Here is a 19,271-nt window from a genome sequence, read left to right as displayed (position 1 = left end):
AAGTAAAAACAAAACCATATTTGTGGAAGTGCAACCAAGATACTTCACGTGCTTTATCCAAATATATACCACTAATCCTATCTAAGCTCCATGTGGATTCAATCCTGACTCTTTGTTGGGTATTATTATTGCAATCGATAGTTTTACAACCCCGAATAGAGGTGTGACTTGGACGAGATCAATTTTTGGCGCCATTGCCGGGGAGCATAAAAATGAATTTAGCTATATATTTGATTTTGTGTGTGAATTATCTTCTTTTCCTTCCGTGTTACTAATCTTTTTGGTGAAATAATTGTAGGTGAAACAATGGCTCTCAACAACAATGATCCTCTCGGAAACATACCTTTGGGGGATGTGGACGTGGAAGATGACGAAGTTGAAAAGGTTTTTCTTGAACCTCAGGCAAATAGACGAGGCCGACCGCCTCAAGACAACATTCCCATTCCACCCCCAAATCCACCAAGAGCGGCTCCACACCGGGTGTTGCTGAATGAAGGGTATGCAAGTGCCATAGTCCCTCCCTGCATTAAGGCGAGTAACTTTCAAATCACAAATGTTATGCTCACATTGCTAGAGCAACATGGATTCTTCACCGGGGCTCCGAATCAAAATGCGTACAAACACTTGAAAGGGTTTGTGGATACTTGATGGGGGAGTAAACAGACAAATATCTTCGATGATGCTTTAAGGTTGAGGCTATTTCCTTTCTCTCTACGGGGAAAATCCTTTGATTGGTTAGAAAGGTTGCCAAACCATTCCATCCATACATGGGATGAATTGGCGAAGAAATTTATTTCCAAGTTCTTTTCTCCCTGGAATATGGCTACTCTTAGAGATGAGATTCTAGTATTCAAACAAGAAACCAATGAGCTGTTGCATGAAATATAGGAGAGGTATCGAACTATGGTGAAAGAGAGCCCAAACAATGACATGACGTTCAACAAACTTTTTACAGGGGGGTCAATACTACCAATCAATGCGTGATCAACCAACTTGATGGTGGAAATTTCATGACAACGCCATATGCTGAAGCTTGTGAGATCTTAGATAAAATGGCGGATACTTCATCGGCATGGAAAAGTAGAGCAAATGTTCCTCAAGGTGATCCAAATGTAATTCACTTACATAAAGAGTTGCATGATCATGGGCAAGCCAATGCCGAGTTGACAACCACAATGAATCAATTAGTCAAGGCTCAACTTCAACAAGTGCAAGGTCCTAAGCAAGTCAATGCAATAGAGGGAGTTAATATGATGGTAAACAGGAGAAGGCAAAAGGGTCCTCAGGTGAAAACCGTGCGGAACATTATGTGCAAGAAGATAGTGGGTTTGATCGAGATGAATCTTACAATGACCAAGAGGAGGAAGTACAATATATGAACAACTTCCAAGGGCAAAGAAATAACTCTTAAGGCCCGAAACAACAACAATGGCGACCTCATGGTAATCAAGGGAATTGGAACAATCAAAATAACCAAGGGAATTGGAACAATCAAAACAATCAAGGAATTTGGAATGGTCAAAATAACCAAGGCAATTAGAGTGGCAATAGTCAAGGATATTGGGGGGCCAACAACCAATGGGGGTAGAACAATAACCAAGGATATCGGGGGTCGGGCTTTCAAAGGCCCCCAATGTATCAACAACCGAGCAACCCACCTACTTATCCTTCTAGTGGTCCAAGCTCTTCCAACAGTGAGATGAGACAAATTGAGAACATGTTCAAACAAATGATGGAGAAGAATGCCAACTCCGATGCCCAACTAGCCTCTCACAACACTTCAATTCACAATTTGGAAGTTCAATTGGGGAAAATATCGCAAGCTTTAAACACTCCTTCTAAGGGGGCACTACAAAGTGACACGGTGGTAAACCCAAAGGGTGGGAATAACACGGGACATGCCATGGATGTTACTACAAGGAGTGGAACAGGTGGGGATGCACCCACCTCAAGTCAAAGGAAAATTGTGGATGATGAGCAAGTGGTACAAGAAGATGAGATCCCGAACAATGTGGTACAAGCAAATGATGAAGTAAGAATTAATTTTGATGATAATGTGGAGGTGACTCAACAGGAAGTGAACCCATCTAGGGAGCACATTATTGACATATCAAAACTGGTAGTGGCAAAGGCTAAGGCACTAATGCCAAGGCCTCCCCCTCCATATCCTCAAAGGCTTGCCAAGAAAAATGGCGAGAATCACTTCAAAAAGTTCATTGACATAATGAAGAGTCTATCTATTAATGTGCCATTGGTTGAGGCTTTGGAGAAAATGCCCGGTTATGCAAAGTTCATGAAGGACTTGGTGACAAAGAAGCGGTCGATGAATTGTGAAACTATAAAGATGACTCATCAAGTGAGTGCAATTGTGCACTCAATGGTTCCTAAATTGGAAGATCCAGGTGCTTTCACAATCCCTTGTACCATTGGAAGTTCGGACTTTGCTAAAGCTCTTTGTGATATTTGGGCAAGTATCAATTTAATGCCCTATTTAGTTTTCAAGACTTTGGGAATTGGGCAACCAAGACCAACATCTATGAGATTACAAATGGTGGATCGTACCATGAAGAGACCGTTGGGTATAATTGATGATGTGTTGGTTCATGTTGATAAATTCATTCTCCCAGTGGATTTTGTGATTCTAGATTGTGAAGTGGACTATGAGGTGCCGATTATTCTGGGTAGACCTTTCCTTGCTACGGGGAAGGCTCTTATTGATGTGGAAGCCGGTGAACTCACTTTCCGGGTGGGTGATGAAAAGGTGATTTTCCATGTGTGCAAATCTATGAGGTAACTGAATAGCAATGAAGTGTATTCGTTTGTGGACTTGGTGACCGATGTGATTATTGATGATACTAGTACCATGATGAATGTTGATGATACTTTAGAGGCCGTTTTTCTTAACCTTGATGATGACAAGACGGATGGCTATGTGGAATGCGTGAACTTATTGCAAGGAATGTGGTCGTACACTTATGGGCCCCGCAAATTATCCTTGGATCTTGAAAATCAGAAGACTCCTCCAACAAAGCCCTCAATCGAGGAGCCTCCCACTTTGGAGTTAAAGCCATTGCCTCCGCATCTCAGGTATGAATTCCTTGGCCCTTGTTCTACTTTACCGGTTATTCTTTCCTCTTGTTTGACTAACGTGCAGGTAGACTCCACATTGGAGGTACTACAAAAGAGGAAGAAATCTATTGGATGGATATTAGGGGATATTAGGGGAATAAGCCCCGTATTTTGCATGCACAAGATTAATTTGGAGGAAGAATCCAAACTCTTCATTGAACATCAAAGGAGGCTAAATGAAGCAATGCAAGAGGTGGTCAAAAAGGAGATCATCAAGTGGTTAGATGCAGGGGTTGTTTACCCCATTTCCGATAGTTCATGGACCTCTCCGGTGCAATGTGTCCCAAAGAAAGGGGGCATGACGGTGGTTACCAATGACAAGAACGAGTTAATTCCTACAAGAACGGTGATCGGGTGGAGAGTGTGTATGGACTATCGCAATCTCAACAAAGTCACAAGGAAGGATCAATTCCCACTTCCCTTCCTAGATCAAATTCTTGATAGGTTGTCCGGCCGTGCTTTCTATTGTTTCCTTGATGGGTATTCCGGCTACAATAAAATTCTTATTGCTCCGGAGGATCAAGAGAAGACTATTTTCACATGTCCTTATGGTACTTTCGCATTCTCGCGGATGCCATTTGGGTTATGCTATGCACCGATGACTTTTCAAAGGTGTATGATGGTTATCTTCATGGACATGGTGGAGGATTTCCTTGAAGTCTTCATGGATGACTTTATGGTGGTCGGAAATTATTTTGATGATTGCTTGAAAAATTTCGGTAAGGTCTTTGCAAGATGTGAAGAGACAAACTTGGTGTTGAATTGGGAGAAATGTCATTTTATGGTTGAGGAAGGCATTGCCCTTGGCCACAAAATTTCAAAGAATGGCATTGAGGTCGACAAGGCAAAAATAAAGGTGATTTCTAAACTTCCACCTCCAACATCCGTAAAGGGAGTGAGGAGTTTCTTAGGTCATGCGGGGTTCTACCGGCGTTTTATCAAGGATTTTTCCAAAGTGGTGAACCCCTTGTGTAAGCTTTTGGAGAAAGATGCCAAATTCCATTTAAATGAGGATTGCATGAAGGCATTTGAATGGCTCAAGTTCAAATTGACAACTACTCCTATTATCACCGCCCTGAATTGGAGCTTGCCTTTTGAGCTCATGTGTGATGCTAGTGATGTGGCGGTCAGAGCAGTTTTGGGGCAACGTTTCAACAAGATCTTTCATCCGGTCTTCTATGCTCGTAAGACCATGAATGATGCCCAAGTCAATTACACTGTGACCGAAAAAGAGATCCTTGCTATTGTTTTTGCTATGGAGAAGTTCCCCCCATACTTGATGGGTACAAAGGTGATTGTCCACACGGATCATGCGGCACTTCGGTACCTTATGAGCAAGAAAGATTCAAAGGCTCGGTTAATGAGATGGATGATTTTATTGCAAGAGTTCGATCTAGACATCCAAGAACGCAAAGGCAGTGAAAACTAAGTGGCGGACCACTTATCTCGCTTAGAGGAGGAGGGGAGACCACACGACGGCCTTGAAATCAATGACTCCTTCCCCGACAAGCAACTTCTAGCCATTTCAATGATCGAGATTCCATGGTTCGCTGATTTAGCAAATTATCTTGTAAGTGGTATTGTACCGGATAAGTTCTCTTCAAACCAAAGAAAGAAGCTCAAACGGGATTGCCTAGACTATTATTGGGATGAACCGTACCTCTTTTGGATTTGTACCGATGGCGTGATTAGAAGATGTGTGCCGAAGGAGGAACAAGTTAAAATTCTTAGGGATTGTCATTCTTCACCCTACGGTGGTCACCATGGGGGAGCAAGAACATCGGCCAAAGTGTTGACTTATGGATTCTATTGGTCTACTCTCTACAAGGACGCAAATGATCTAGTCAAGCGTTGTGATGAATGTCAAAGGGCTGGTGGGATTTCAAAGAAAAATGAGATGCCCCTCACCACCATCTTGGAAATTGATATTTTTTATGTGTGGGCATTGATTTCATGGGACCGTTTGTAAGCTTTTGTGGGAATACCTACATTTTGGTAGCTGTGGAGTATGTGTCAAAATGGGTTGAGGCCGTTTCTCTACCCAACAATGAAGCTAGAAGTGTGGTGGCATTTTTGACAAAGAATATCTTCATAAGGTTTGGTACTCCACGGGCCATTATAAGCGATGGGGGGTCGCATTTTTGCAACAAAGCTTTTTATACCTTGCTTAGCAAGTATGGTGTCACTCACAAAGTCACGACCCCATATCACCCTCAAGCAAGCGGACAAGTGGAAGTCTCCAACCGGGAGATCAAGAGTATTTTATCAAAAACAATGAATGCCAACCGGACGGATTGGTCAAAGAAACTTGATGATGCTTTATGGGCTTATAGGACGGCTTACAAAACACCGATTGGGATGTCTCCATACCGGTTAGTGTTTGGAAAAGTTTGTCACCTTCCGATGGAACTTGAGCACAAGGCCATATGGGCTTTGAAGAAGCTAAATCTTTAGTGGGATGTCGCCTCTAACTTAAGGTTTTCACAATTGAATGAGCTAGATGAATTTCGATACCATGCATATACAAGTTCATCCTTATACAAGGAGAAGATGAAGTACCTCCATAACAAGTACATTCAGAACAAGGAGTTTAAAAAAGGTGATCTTGTGTTATTGTTCAATTCTCGGTTAAGGATGTTTCTGGAAAAGTTGAAGTCTAAATGGAATGGCCCGTTTGAAGTTGTGAGTGTGACACCCTTTGGTGCATTGGACTTGAACAATAAAAATGATGAAGTGTTTAGAGTCAATGGTTCACCAGGTGAAGCACTATCTGGGAAAAGTTGGTGATGGCCACGTTGTTACAATGATTCATTTCAAGTGATTGATGGTAATCTGCATCGTGCCTCGACGTTAAATCAGGCGCTTCTTGGGAGGCAACCCATGTTTCTTTTTCTTTTCCTTTTTCTTCTTCTTTAGATAGGTCTTGTTTTGTGCTAACTGGTTTTGAATTGTGTTGCAGGAATGAGTGTGCTTTGCAGGAACTGTGCTCAGAAAAATTGGCTAAGTGTGAAAAAACAAAAGTGCGGACTGCACAATTTTGAAGGCCGCAGCAGAAAGGAATCTGCGGCCGCACAATTCTTGTTGCGGCCGCACAACTGGAGATCAAAAATTGCAAACTCTCTAAAGTTGTGCATGTCAGAGAAATGGCCAAAGTGCGATCGCACAAGGAAATGTGCGGTCCGCACAAAATTCTGCAGCCTCACTCAAAAATGTGCGGACCGCAGATCATCAAAAGGGTAATGTGTAATAGGTAAAGGAGTGCAGACCACACACAAAATTGTGCGGCCGCACTCAGCTCTTGAGTCCTTGCCCTAATCGGTCAAGTATAAATAGTAGCCTTCTCACTACTGTTGAGACTTTACGAACTCTGAACAATTAACACAAAGGCAAACACAGTGCACTCAACTGATTCACGTATCTAACACTCATTTCATCATATTTGATACTTCCTTAGCATCACTACATCACTGGTATGTTCAATTCATCTTTAAATTTTTCAATTTTCTTAATTTTGTTCATAACTAGTTTAGTTATTTTTAAGCTTAATGTCAAATTCATCATCATGTGAGCTTAACTTTGTGTGGGTAACTTCCTATTTTCTATTTGGGGGATGGGTAAATTGTGTATCATGTCTAAATTTCTACTACCATGTCTAAATTGTGCGTGAATTAGAAACCCTAAGAATCTGCCCGATAAATTTTTGAATTGTGCGGCCACACAAGGAATTGTGCGGTCCGCAGATCAGTAGGCTAGGGCATTTGGTGTAGAATGATTGTGCGGACCGCACTTGAAATTATGCGGTCCGTAGAAATTCAACCGCGGCTGAAGAAAAGTGTGTACGATCGCAGATCAAGCAATTCTCTGTCTTTAGAGAGTTGTCATTTTTGAAGTTTCAATGTGCGGCCGCACCCAAAATTGTGCGAACCTCTCTTCAGATGTGCGGCCGCACTTAAAATTATGTGGACCGCAGAATCATCACTGCGGCCGCACTTTCAAATTGTGCGGTCCGCACTTCCCCAACCTGCAACATGTTTTGTTCTGCAAATTTTATGCTTACCTGCACTTAACTAGAACTGACTCTTACTGCTATTTTATGAAGAATATGGTTAGATCACGTGGTCGTGGTAATACATCAAAGGGAGGGGTGAACCTTCCAGAGGCAAAAGCACCTTACCCCTCGCCCTCTAAAAAGTGATCAGTAATAAGGCAACAATAGGTCGAGGTAGACAGTCGGAGCCCTCCGAATCAAGTTCAAATGCCCCATCTAGGGAAGCATCGGAGGGCGACTCAGTGCAAAGGCAGCCTGCTATGATATCACAGCCACAACTGCCCCAGGACAGATACCGACTGAGAGATGAGCCTACCTCTTCTGAGAGCACTTTTGAGGGGTCGGAAGGGAACAGTCAGGCTTCAGAACCCTCATCTACTCATGCCCCCGCCGCACCAGTCACAATTGATGATGATGATGATATTCCGGATGACGGTCGGGGGGTGGGGGGTGATACCAGAGTTGCAGGCCTGGAGAGGTCAAATAAGAAGGAAGTTTGGGAAGATAGGTTTGTGAGCATGACTGCATTCAACAGGTTCGGAGAGTGGTGGCCGCAGAGATCGCTCACTCTTGAGCGGCAGTTTGTGTTGAAAGATCTGGATAGATACAACCCAAACGTGTTAAGACAATTTCAAGAAAAAAAATGGTGGAAATGGTTCACAAAAAATGTATTGGATGCCAAGGAGTACTTAGTCCGGGAGTTCTACGCCAATGTGGTGAACATCAAGAAGGGGACTACGGTGACTAAGGTGAGGAACTTGAAAGTACTATTTGATCAGAGCACCCTGAACACTTATTTGAGGCTCGAGGATATGGAGCCGGTGCAGTATTTAGAGAAGTTCGCAATGGGTGATGCAGCTCAACCTTGGCTAGCTGAGATACTAGCAGCTCCAAGACCACCACCACCATGGATCACAGCAGGGGTTCCCATTCAGCGGAACACCCTCAACTTTGAAGCAAAAGGGTGGCAAACATTTGTGTGCCGTCGCATAGACCCAAGCCGGAATGAAAACAATCTCCCAATCCATCTAGCAGTCCTAGTTGCTTCCATCATGGCCGAGTACCCAATCAATGTGGGTGCCATCATGTCGGCCAACATGTCTCTGGTTGTCAGGCAGGGTGAAAGCTCATATCCATATCCCAACACTATCACAGAGTATCTCACGGATGCAGGGGTGGAGCCCAAGAGCTTTGATACAAAGGTTAGGGGTAAGAAGCCTTTTTCCTAGTACTCTCTAAAGGATCCAAAGAACCCGAAGAACAAGGGTAAGTCGACTACTACCGTAGGTCAGTCTGATGAGCCGTCGGTGGTAGTTGCAGATTCAGCTGCAATGCCTTCTATAGCAGCCATGCCTTCCACAGCAGCCGGGCCTTCCACCGATACAACTGCCATACCTCCATCTTCAGGTCCATCAGTATCAGTGCCTTCCTCCTCTACTTATCCACTCCCTACACTGTGCGTCTCCCAGACACTGGCAAGTCTCAACAACTGGATGCAGATAGCTGTCTGACCTATCCGGTGCTGTTGCAGCTCAGACTTCTACCCCAACACCCCAAATTCCTCCGTTAGTGGAGGAAACTTTGAAGAAAATATTGGAGAATTAGAAGACCATCATGGACACCTTGGGGCACATGGGGGAACAATTAAGGAGCTTAGGAAGCAGGTGAAGAAGATGAGGAAATCTCAGGCTTCGAGGAAATCAGTTGACCAATTGAGATGAGAGGTGACTAAGATAGCAGCCGCTGGAGATCTTCCATTTGACTTACTGATGTTGACAGATCCATCAGTACCAGCAGACCCATCAGCAACATCAACACCAGTGGCACCAGCTGGCCAGTCTGAGGAGCCAGACCTCGCTGCCCACACTGCTGAGGTGGTGCTACAGATGTTCACCAACCCAGCTACTCCCCGAGCAGGGAATGATGAGATCCAGTTGGGGGAGCCTGAGGGAGGTGATGCTGCTATGGATATTGAGACCACATAGGGAGTCTTCTCTACTCTTTTCCTTCCTTGTTTTTATTTTGTTAAGCATTGAGGACAATGCTTATTTTTATTTAGGGAGGTAGAGTCTATTTTGATTTGACATTTGACATTGGCCTGTAATACCTGATAACATTCTCTTTTTATTTTTACTTTCATTATGTACATATTCTTCTCTCTCTATTGATGTATATATTCTCTTTCCCTTTCTCAGTTTGTATATTCATTTATGCTTTCAGCAGTTTACTTCATAGCTTCTTTATTTTGTTTTCTCAGTAGTCAATGTTTAATCTAATAGCTTCTTATTTACTTTAATACCTTATTTTTAATTTAGCAGTTTCTTTTCATGTTTAAGTGATCAATAAGCCTTTGGTTTTCTTAATGCCACAGTTCTTTCCAAAGGTGGTTTTTGTGTGAACCGGGTGATTCTTCCCAACGATGGATGGTGTGATAACCTTCTTAAAGGATTGAGTCCATTTTTTATGTTTAGGTAAGAACAATAGTAATAATGAATAAGAGGACCTAATTGAGTCGAACTAGAAGAGTCAAGCATGCTTTACTTGGTACCAACACACTTAACTACATGCTTATGATTAAAAATACGTTCTTGGAAAGAAATAGCCCTAGTTAGTGACATTTTGACTCTTGTGTTGACTTAAGCAATCATCGAGTAGTTTAGTTGAACCATTAGTGATTTTCAATCTCGTATGTGGTTGTTGTAGGCCCTCGACTCTATCCTCTTGAACAATCCATCTGTGTGAGAGGTGAGATGTTTTGTTGCAAGTCCAAGTACCAGTGCGAATGGTCTAGAACTTGCCCCGAATGTGTTTCTAGGCGAAATTCTATGTTTTGCTTGGTTTGAGAAGTGATTGTAGGCTCTCCTTAACCCGTTTTGAAATTTTCCGTGACCCACCAATGTTGTTATACCTAGTCAACCCATTTGAGCCTAAAACATTTCTCATTTGATAACCATGTTACAAACCTTTACCCGTTTTGTAATGATCCTCTCTTGGCACCCGAGCTTTCCTTAACACTCTTGAGAAATAATGAGCTAAAACATAAGTTTGGGGGAGAGACGAGAAATTTGAAAGTGGTATCAAGGTACAAAAATAGAAAAGAAATGAAGAAAAGGAAAGGCAAAGAAAAAGAAAGGAAGAACAAAAGAAAAAAAATGCAAAAAAAAGTGAATAAGTTGAAGCGTTGAAGGGATTCAAAGAAAAGCAAAAATGCAAAGCATGGAGAAAACAAAGAAGGAGAAAACGAATATCATGACCAAGAAAGAGTGATGTTAAGTTTCTCTAGTTCCCCTAAGGAAAAAGAAAATGACTCAAAGAATCGGCAAAGCATGACCCAAAAAGAGATAATGGAGTGCTTAAGGAAAGATGAACCCGTTCCATTCCAACATTTTCTACCTTAGTCCAAAAGCCTTCATTATATTCTGAAAAAGCCCTACGTGATTTCAAGCCGAGTGAACTTACATTAGTGGTGAGTTACATGAGGGGCAAGCATATGGTACTTAGAGCCATACTTGTGACATTCTTTTGAGAGAGATGAGCGAACTTTTCATAAATCCTTGAAGTGAGTGCTACATTCTTAAGTGAGATATGCTAACGGATAGTAGAGGAGGAGGAGTTTGGGATCCACAATGACCTACATGAAAGAGCAAACTTCCTTGATGAGTAAAATCAACTCTTGATGCTCTAGTGTCACATTAGAACTATTTGTGCTTAAAACTTCAAATCATTACCTTGTTGATAATCCATAAGTGTTGTGGGTAATTGTTGGTCCCAATTAATTTGTATTTGATTTACCTTAGATTAGCTGGAATAGCTCTTATCTTGTGGAGGTGGGAATTACCTTATTTGCTTGAGTACAAGCAAAAGCTTAAGTTTGAGAGAGTTGATAAGTGGGAATTTTGACTACTTATTAGCGCATTTTAGCTTTCGTTTTAGTCCAAAAGTGCCTAATTGTATTCCCAAAAACTGATGAAATATGCTTACCTGCAGGAGTATTGGAAAATGAGCCACTATGATGAAATCCAACTCAAGGAAGAGTGATTTGAACAAGGACAAAAATCAAGCACATAAGCTCAAGTGTGGACAGCAGATTTTTATCTGCGGCCGCAGAATGTGGAGGAAAATCAATAGAGCCCCAGTGCAAAGTGCGGACCGCACAATTATTGTGCGGCCGCAGAAGCTACGTAAGAGCCAAAGTTCAGAGAGTTTCATTTCAACCTCAAGAAGAAATGCGGACCGCACAATAATTGTGCAGCCACAGAAACAGCTATGCAACCGCACTCAGGAAATGTGCGGTCCGCAGAAGAGCCCAGTGTCGTCGCACCCAGAATTGTGCGGACCGCAGAACATATAAAATACGGCCGCAATCCGGAATTGTACGGCCGCAGAGTCAACTCTTGTCAAGATCTGAAGAGAAGCGCGGACCGCGCATATAATTGTGCAGCCGCAGAACCTCCGAAAGGGCAATTTTGTTTGAAAATTCCAGCTTTGTATAAACAGACTACTTTCACGAAATTAGGTCAAGCTTTTGAATATTGAAAGTCCTATAGTTGTTTTTCTTTACCCTTTTAAGCAATTTTAGCTTACTTTGGTGATTTAACATTGGAATTTTATCTTTTAATCTTGCAATATGAGTTTTATCATCTTTTCTTCTTTATTTTTCCTCTATACCTATTATGAGTAGCTAGACTTTTAGCTAGGGTTGTGACCCAACCCTAGTGTGTGAACCTAATGGGTGTTTGATTTATGGCTTGTTTATGGTTGGGTGTTTATTATTTAGCTTTGTTCTTACCTTTAATTGTAGAATTAATAGTTGCAAACATTAATTTATGCCTATTTAACTTGGTCTCTACTTGCGAAAGAGAGACTTAGTCTAGGAAAACTTGGCTAACAAAAATTTGGATAAAATCAAGAGATTGATAGTCCCAATTAAAGGGTTGAACCTGGAGATAGTAAAACCCGACTTGAGCATTTTATCAATTGTTTTATTCAATACCCATTTGGACTTGAGAAAGCCAAATTGGGCAAAATCACTCTCTTACCGAGAGGTATTGAGTGGGTATTTGAGTGTTGATTGCTATAATACACCCCGACCAACAAAACAAACTTTAAAGTTTACAACCCGTTAGGCAAACACCTAGGTGAAGGTCATACCCCTAGGACTTTTTATATATTTGAAAACCATCCAAAAACAATATTCTCTAGTTTTATATCTTTAGAATTGTAATCCTTAACGTAATTTTAGAAGTAAAAACAAAACTATATTTGTGGAAGTGCAACCAATATACTTCACGTGCTTTATCCAAATATATACCACTAATCTCATCTAGCTGTGGATTTGATCCCGACTCCTTGTTGGGTATTATTATTGCAATCGACCGTTTCACAACCCCGAATAGAGGTGTGACTTGGACGAGATCAACAATCAGATCCTCATGGAAGAGGAGGACGAGAGGAATACCACCTTAATCACCCACCAAGGAACGTACTGCTATAGGGTGATGCCCTTCGGACTGAAAATATTGGGTGCGACATACCAAAGGTTGGTCGCCAAAATGTTCAAAGACCAACTAAGCAAGACCATGGAAGTCTACATAGACGATATGTTGGTCGAGTCCAAAAGGAAAGAAGATCACATCAACCACATGAAAGAATCCTTCGATATACTCAGGCGGTACGGAATGAAGCTAAATCCTGAAAAGTGTGCGTTCGGTGTGACCTCAGGAAAATTCTTGGGCTTCCTAGTACCACAAAGAGGTATCGAGGTCAACCCCAACCAAATCAAAGACATAGAAGGAATACCAGAGCACTTAACCAGCAAAAACTAGGTGCAGAGGCTGACCGGCTGTATCGTCGCCCTGTCGAGATCCATCTCGCGATCATCTGATAGATGCCATAAGTTTTTTGGCATACTCAAGAAAGACAACGGCCTCCAGTGGACTTCCGAGTGCGTTCAAGCCCTGAAGGAATTAAAGGCTTATCTGTCGTCACCGCTGTTGCTTTCTAAAGCGGAATCGGGAGAACGCCTTCTCGTCTACCTCGCCGTATCTGAAGTAGGATGAGTGCAGTCATGGTCCGAGAATATAAAGGTATGTAATATCCGATCTATTACATTAGCAAAACCTTAATCGATGCCTAGATGAGGTATCCCCACCTTGAAAAATTGGCCCTGGCCTTGGTCGTAGCTTCATGAAAGCTTAGACCCTACTTTCAGTGCCACCCCATCTCGGTAGTCACAACTTTTCCCTTGCGAAGTATTTTGCATAAGCTCGAGCTATCAGGCAGGTTAGCCAAGTGGGCCATAGAATTAAGTGAGCATGATATCACATCTCAACCCTAACTAACAGAGGCCGCTCATCAAGGTCGCCCAGGGTCGACATCTATAAGCGGTTGGATTAATTGTATAATTCAAAATCTGCCTCAGGGGATTTAGCAGTAGAGCGATATCGTGGAAAGCGATATGGTCGAGGCCGACTAGTAGATAACAGGGCTCATAGCCGAGCAGTCAATAACGGTCGAGGTCGAGTATCAAGGGCAGTGCTAACGACTAGTTTTTGTAATAGGATATTCAAGAGAATATTCCATTGAATATTCTTGGTGTCTGTACTTTTAGGGTTGGCTAGGGTATGTCCCGTATAAATAGAAAAAAAGATAGGGGAAAAGGGTATGTAACATTCTCTAATAAGAACACTTTTTGATAAGAGGATTTTCTCTCTAGAAAAGATACAAACACTACCTTTCTGAGAAGATTCGATTATATATGATTTCACACTTTTCCATCAGATTCGAGAATAATTCCAATATTATAGCTTTTGCCTATTACTCATCACTGTAGGAAGGAGGAATCATCTACCCCATTCAATATTGGGTGAATCATTCTCCTTATCTACGTTAATACCATTTATTATTATTTATTGCTTGAAATTCTTCTATCATTAAAGATCTTGAAACATTGAATGTACACAACATTTAATGTTCCGCCAACACTGCCCGGTTTTATTTGAGTTGATTAGTTATAAATCTGGGGATATTATTATTAACTAGGTCTAATCCCTTTTTATATAACATTATTAATCAGTTTAAACAAAGGTTTGCATTTTTTGGTCAAACAACATGTCCATAGATATGTTTGATTTACTCATGCACATTTTTTTCTCACAGTAAACAGTGTTCTATAACTGGGTTTATCTTCTTCTTTTTCAAAATTATTACTACTATTTTATTATTTTTTTGAAGATGCTTTATTAAACTGAATAGTATATCGCTTACTTGAGTTTTGTTTGAAAGATGAACTTTTGACATTACCGAATATTTTTGTATTCATTTAGTAGGAATATAATGGTCCCAAAATATTGATTTTACAGATTTTTCTCAAAGGAAGTTGTTAACTGAAAGTGGGGTGTATACGGTCGAAATAGATTTTAGCCTTGCCATGTCCGATCGAGTTCGAAGGGTGATGTATCGAAGTAAGATCCCGAAGGGGGACGAACTAACCTCGAACCCGGGGAGGCCGGTCCGTGTCGAGATCGATATCATAATCAAACTCGAATAAGAATCTAACCATGATGCAGGGTAGACCTATCATGCTGATAATCCAGAGACCAACCAACATTGACCTGGAATCAATTCGAGGGCTCGAACCAGGATCGGGCTCGAACCAAGATCACAAGTTCGAGCCGAAATCAAGCTCAAACCAAAATCGAGGATTCTAAGCAAGATTGAGCTCGCAGACAAAAGTCGTTGCAATCCCACTAGAGAGAATCTTGGCAGAAGTTATGGAAAAGCTGACTTATCATGGGTCTCCCACTGAATGTTTATTTTATTATGCTTGAAGCCGAATCCCTCCACTATAAAAGGGCTTGGTTATCATTTCTGTAGGATAAGTTTTTCTAAGACTTACATTGTAATAAAAGTACTATATTCTTCTACAGTAAAGAATCGCTCTTTCAGTTTCTTAGATTGATTCTATTTGTCGAATCCTAAGGTTCATTGTTCTTGATAACCTTATCTAGATTGCATTATCTCCAATCTACATTTACATTTTTATTTATCCTTGCATTTTGTATCAAGTTACGCCACATATCCTTGAAACTGCGTATAAATTCAACTCTATCCATTTTTCGGGTAAACAGTTTTATGTTTGGAGCCGAATCCCTCCACTATAAAAGGGATTGGTTTTCATTTCTGTTGGACAAGTTTTTCTGAGACTTACATTGTAATAAAAGCACTATATTCTTCTACAATAAAAAATCGCTCTTTCAGTTTCTTAGATTGATTCTATTTGTCGAATCCTAAGGTTCATTGTTCTTGATAAGCTTATCTATATTGCATTCTCTCCAATCTACATTTACATTTTTATTTATCCTTGCATTTTATATCAAGTTACGCCACATATCCTCGGAACTGCGTATAAATTCAACTCTATCCATTTTTCGGGTAAACAGTTTGGCGCCCACCGTGGGGCCGAGGATAACAGTGGTCATTTGATACAAATCTGGAAAAAAAACACGCCATTGTGCTTTGCACTTATTTCCGAAAATATCTTGAATTTCGGGTCAGCTACAAATAACCACCGATAGAATGGCTTCACCGATCGATTACGAAGCAGGCCTTCAAGATGAAACCAACAACTTGGCACCCGAGGCTCGAATCGAAGTACCCGAAATTCGAGCCCAAATACCTTTGGATGTAAATTCACAAATAGCTTTGGAGGCGAACCAGCGTTCCAAACCGGAAAGAAGCATTTAGGGCGGTACTCGATCCGTAGCCCGAGACACCCAAAACCCTGGGGGAATCGGGGCCAGCTTACGTATGATCTTCGAGATGCTGCAAGCCCAACAAGTAGCGATAGCTCAGCTACAGAGCCAAACCCGCGCACAAAGTAGGCCGGTTTCCAATCCACTTCGAGAAGTCACCCCCAGAACAGAGCCTGCCATAGTGAAATCTAACGAGCAAGAATTGGGGACTACTCCCGGAATTACTAAATTGCTCGAGAAACTCACAAAACGAGTCGAAGCCAATGACAAGAGGGTGGAAACGTACAATGCCAGGGTCGACCAAATCTCGGGGGCTCCACCAATGATAAAGGGGCTTCATTCGAAAAAATTCATACAAGTCTTTTCCGTCGAGTGCGGCACCGAAGCCAATCCCCAAAAAATTCCGTATGCCCGAAATTCCCAAATATAACGGTACGACTTATCCAACGAACATGTCACCTCTTACACATGTGCCATAAAAGGCAACGATTTGGAAGACAATGAGATCGAATCCGTGCTGTTGAAAAAGTTCGGGGAGACCCTCTCAAAAGGAGCTATGATCTGGTACCACAATTTACCGCCGAATTCCATCGATTCTTTTGCCATGTTAGTAGATTCATTCGTAAAGGCACATACTGGTGCCATAAAGGTTGCAACGAGGAAATCAGACCTCTTCAAAGTAAAGCAAAGGCAGAGTGAAATGCTGAGGGAATTCGTATCCCGATTTCAAATGGAACGCATGGAATTACCCCCGGTCACAGACGACTGGGCTGTACAAGCCTTCACCCAAGGGTTGAACGAGCTAAGTTCGACAGCATCACATCGGCTGAAACAAAATTTGATCGAGTATCCAGCGGTAACTTGGGCGGATGTGCACAACCGATATCAATCAAAAATTAGGGTCGAGGATGATCAGTCGGGAGCCCCGTACGGACCTGTTCATCAGAACAGGACAGTTATTAATCAAAAGCAGATTGACAGAGAACAAAGGTCGAATAGAGACCGATATCGACCATATGTCGCAGATCGGGTGAACAACGGTTCAGCACGCAATGCAGTTCGGAACAATCAAAGGATTGATCGAGGACAAAATTCTCAGGGGCTTATGAGTAAGAGAGGCTTTGATAAATATGCCGATCCTATAGAAGCACCTCGATTATCAGAATATAACTTCAGCGTTGGTGCATCCGCTCTCGTGTCGGCCATCGGACGCATCAAAGACACTAAATGGCCTCGACCAATGCAGACCGATCCTGCCCAAAGAAATCCCAATCAAATGTGTGAATATCATGGTACCCATGGCCACAAAACGGAAGATTGCAAGCAACTAAGAGAGGAAATAGCTCGCTTATTTAACAAAGGGCACCTTCGGGAGTTTCTGAGTGATAGGGCAAAGAGCCATTTTAAAAGTAGGAATTTCAGCAAGCAAAACGAGCAAGAAGAACCGCAGCACGTCATCCACATGATCATCGGTGGCATCGATACCCCTCAGGGACCAATGCTTAAACGCACTAAAACATCGATGGTGAGGGAAAAAAGATCTCGGACTCAGGATTACGCACCCATGAGGACTCTGTCCTTTGATGATGAAGATGTAGAGGGGGTTATCCAACCTCACAATGATGCACTGGTAATATCCGTACTCGTGAATAAAACTAAAATTAAGCGTGTGTCAATCGATCTAGGTAGCTCGGCCAACATCATCCGATTGAAGGTAGTGGAGCAGCTCGGCCTACAGGATTAGATCGTACCCGCAACTCTGGTCCTAAACGGGTTCAATATGGCATGCAAAATCACCAAAGGTGAGATAGTCCTACCAATAAACGTGGCCGGAACCATCCAGGAAACAAAGTTTCACTTGATCGAAGGCGATATGAGATATAACGCCCTTTTCGGAAGGCCATGGATCCACAATATGAGAGTTGTGCCTTCGACCCTATACCAGGCCCTCAAATTCCTGACGTCGGGAGGTGTCAAAACGGTGTACGGAGAACAACCAGCCGCGAAAGAAATGTTCGTCGTCGATGAAGCTAAACCAGTGTCCTCACTTTCGCCGATAAAAGGATCGGCCCCAGAAGGAGAACGGGACACCAAATAGCAATCACAGACATTGGCTTCAACCCAGCCAGACAACTAGAAAATCGAAGAGGATGGTGATCAAAGGGTCCCTCGATCTTTCATGATTCCCGATGACTCCGACGCCACAAAATCGACGATCGAGAAGCTAGAGCAAGTCATATTAATCAAGCACTGGCCCGAGCGAAAGGTATACTTGGGAACGGGGTTGAGCCCTGAACTCAGGAAGAAACTCGTTCAATTTCTTATCGATAACATCGATTGTTTTGCCTGGTCCCATTTAGATATAACAGGGATCCCGCCGGACATAACGACACATCATCTAAGTTTGGACCCTAGGTTCAGACTGGTAAAGCAAAAGAGAAGACCCCAGTCCGATAGAAAGCACACATTCATAAAGGACGAGGTAATCAAGCTTCTCAAAGTAGGGTCCATTCGGGAGGTTAAATATCCCTAATGGTTAGCCAACGTAGTTGTAGTCCCTAAAAAGGAAACAAACTTAGAATGTGCGTGGACTATAAGGATTTGAACAAAGCATGCCCCAAAGATTCCTTTCCGCTGCCCAATATCGATCGCATGATCGATGCCACGGCCGCCAATGAGATCCTCACTTTTCTCGATGCCTATTCCGGGTATAATCAAATCCAGATGAACCCGGAGGACCAGGAAACGACTTCATTTGTCACCAAGTATGGAACGTATTGTTATAATGTGATGCCCTTCGGGCTAAAAAATGCGGGGGTTACTTACCAATGCCTAGTAAATAAAATGTTCGAAGAACAAATAGGAAAATCAATGGAAGTTTATATTGATGACATGTTAGCTAAGTCCCTGCGCGCAGAGGACCATTTAACTCATTTGCAGGAAACGTTCGAGATTTTAAGGAAATTCAACATGAAGCACAACCCCGAGAAATATGCTTTCGGAGTTGGTTCGGGCAAGTTCCTCGGCTTCATGGTGTCACATCGGGGAATAGAGATTAACCCCGATAAAATCAAGGCCATCGAAGACATCGTCATTGTGGACAGTGTGAAGGCCGTACAAAGGCTAATGGGTCGGATTGCTGCCTTAAGCCGGTTCATCTCAAGATCATCTGATCGAAGTCATAAATTTTTCTCCCTACCAAAAAGAAGAACGATTTTTCTTGGACCCCGAGGTGCCAACAAGCATTAGAAGAACTAAAGTGATATCTATTAATCCCACCACTGCTTCACACTCCAAAAATAGATGAGAAAATTTGTTTGTACTTGGCAGTATCGGAAGTT

Source organism: Nicotiana tabacum, chromosome 17, assembly GCF_000715075.1.
Source record: "Nicotiana tabacum cultivar K326 chromosome 17, ASM71507v2, whole genome shotgun sequence".
NCBI classification, from domain to species: domain Eukaryota; kingdom Viridiplantae; phylum Streptophyta; class Magnoliopsida; order Solanales; family Solanaceae; genus Nicotiana; species Nicotiana tabacum.
This window is presented reverse-complemented; position numbering follows the sequence as displayed.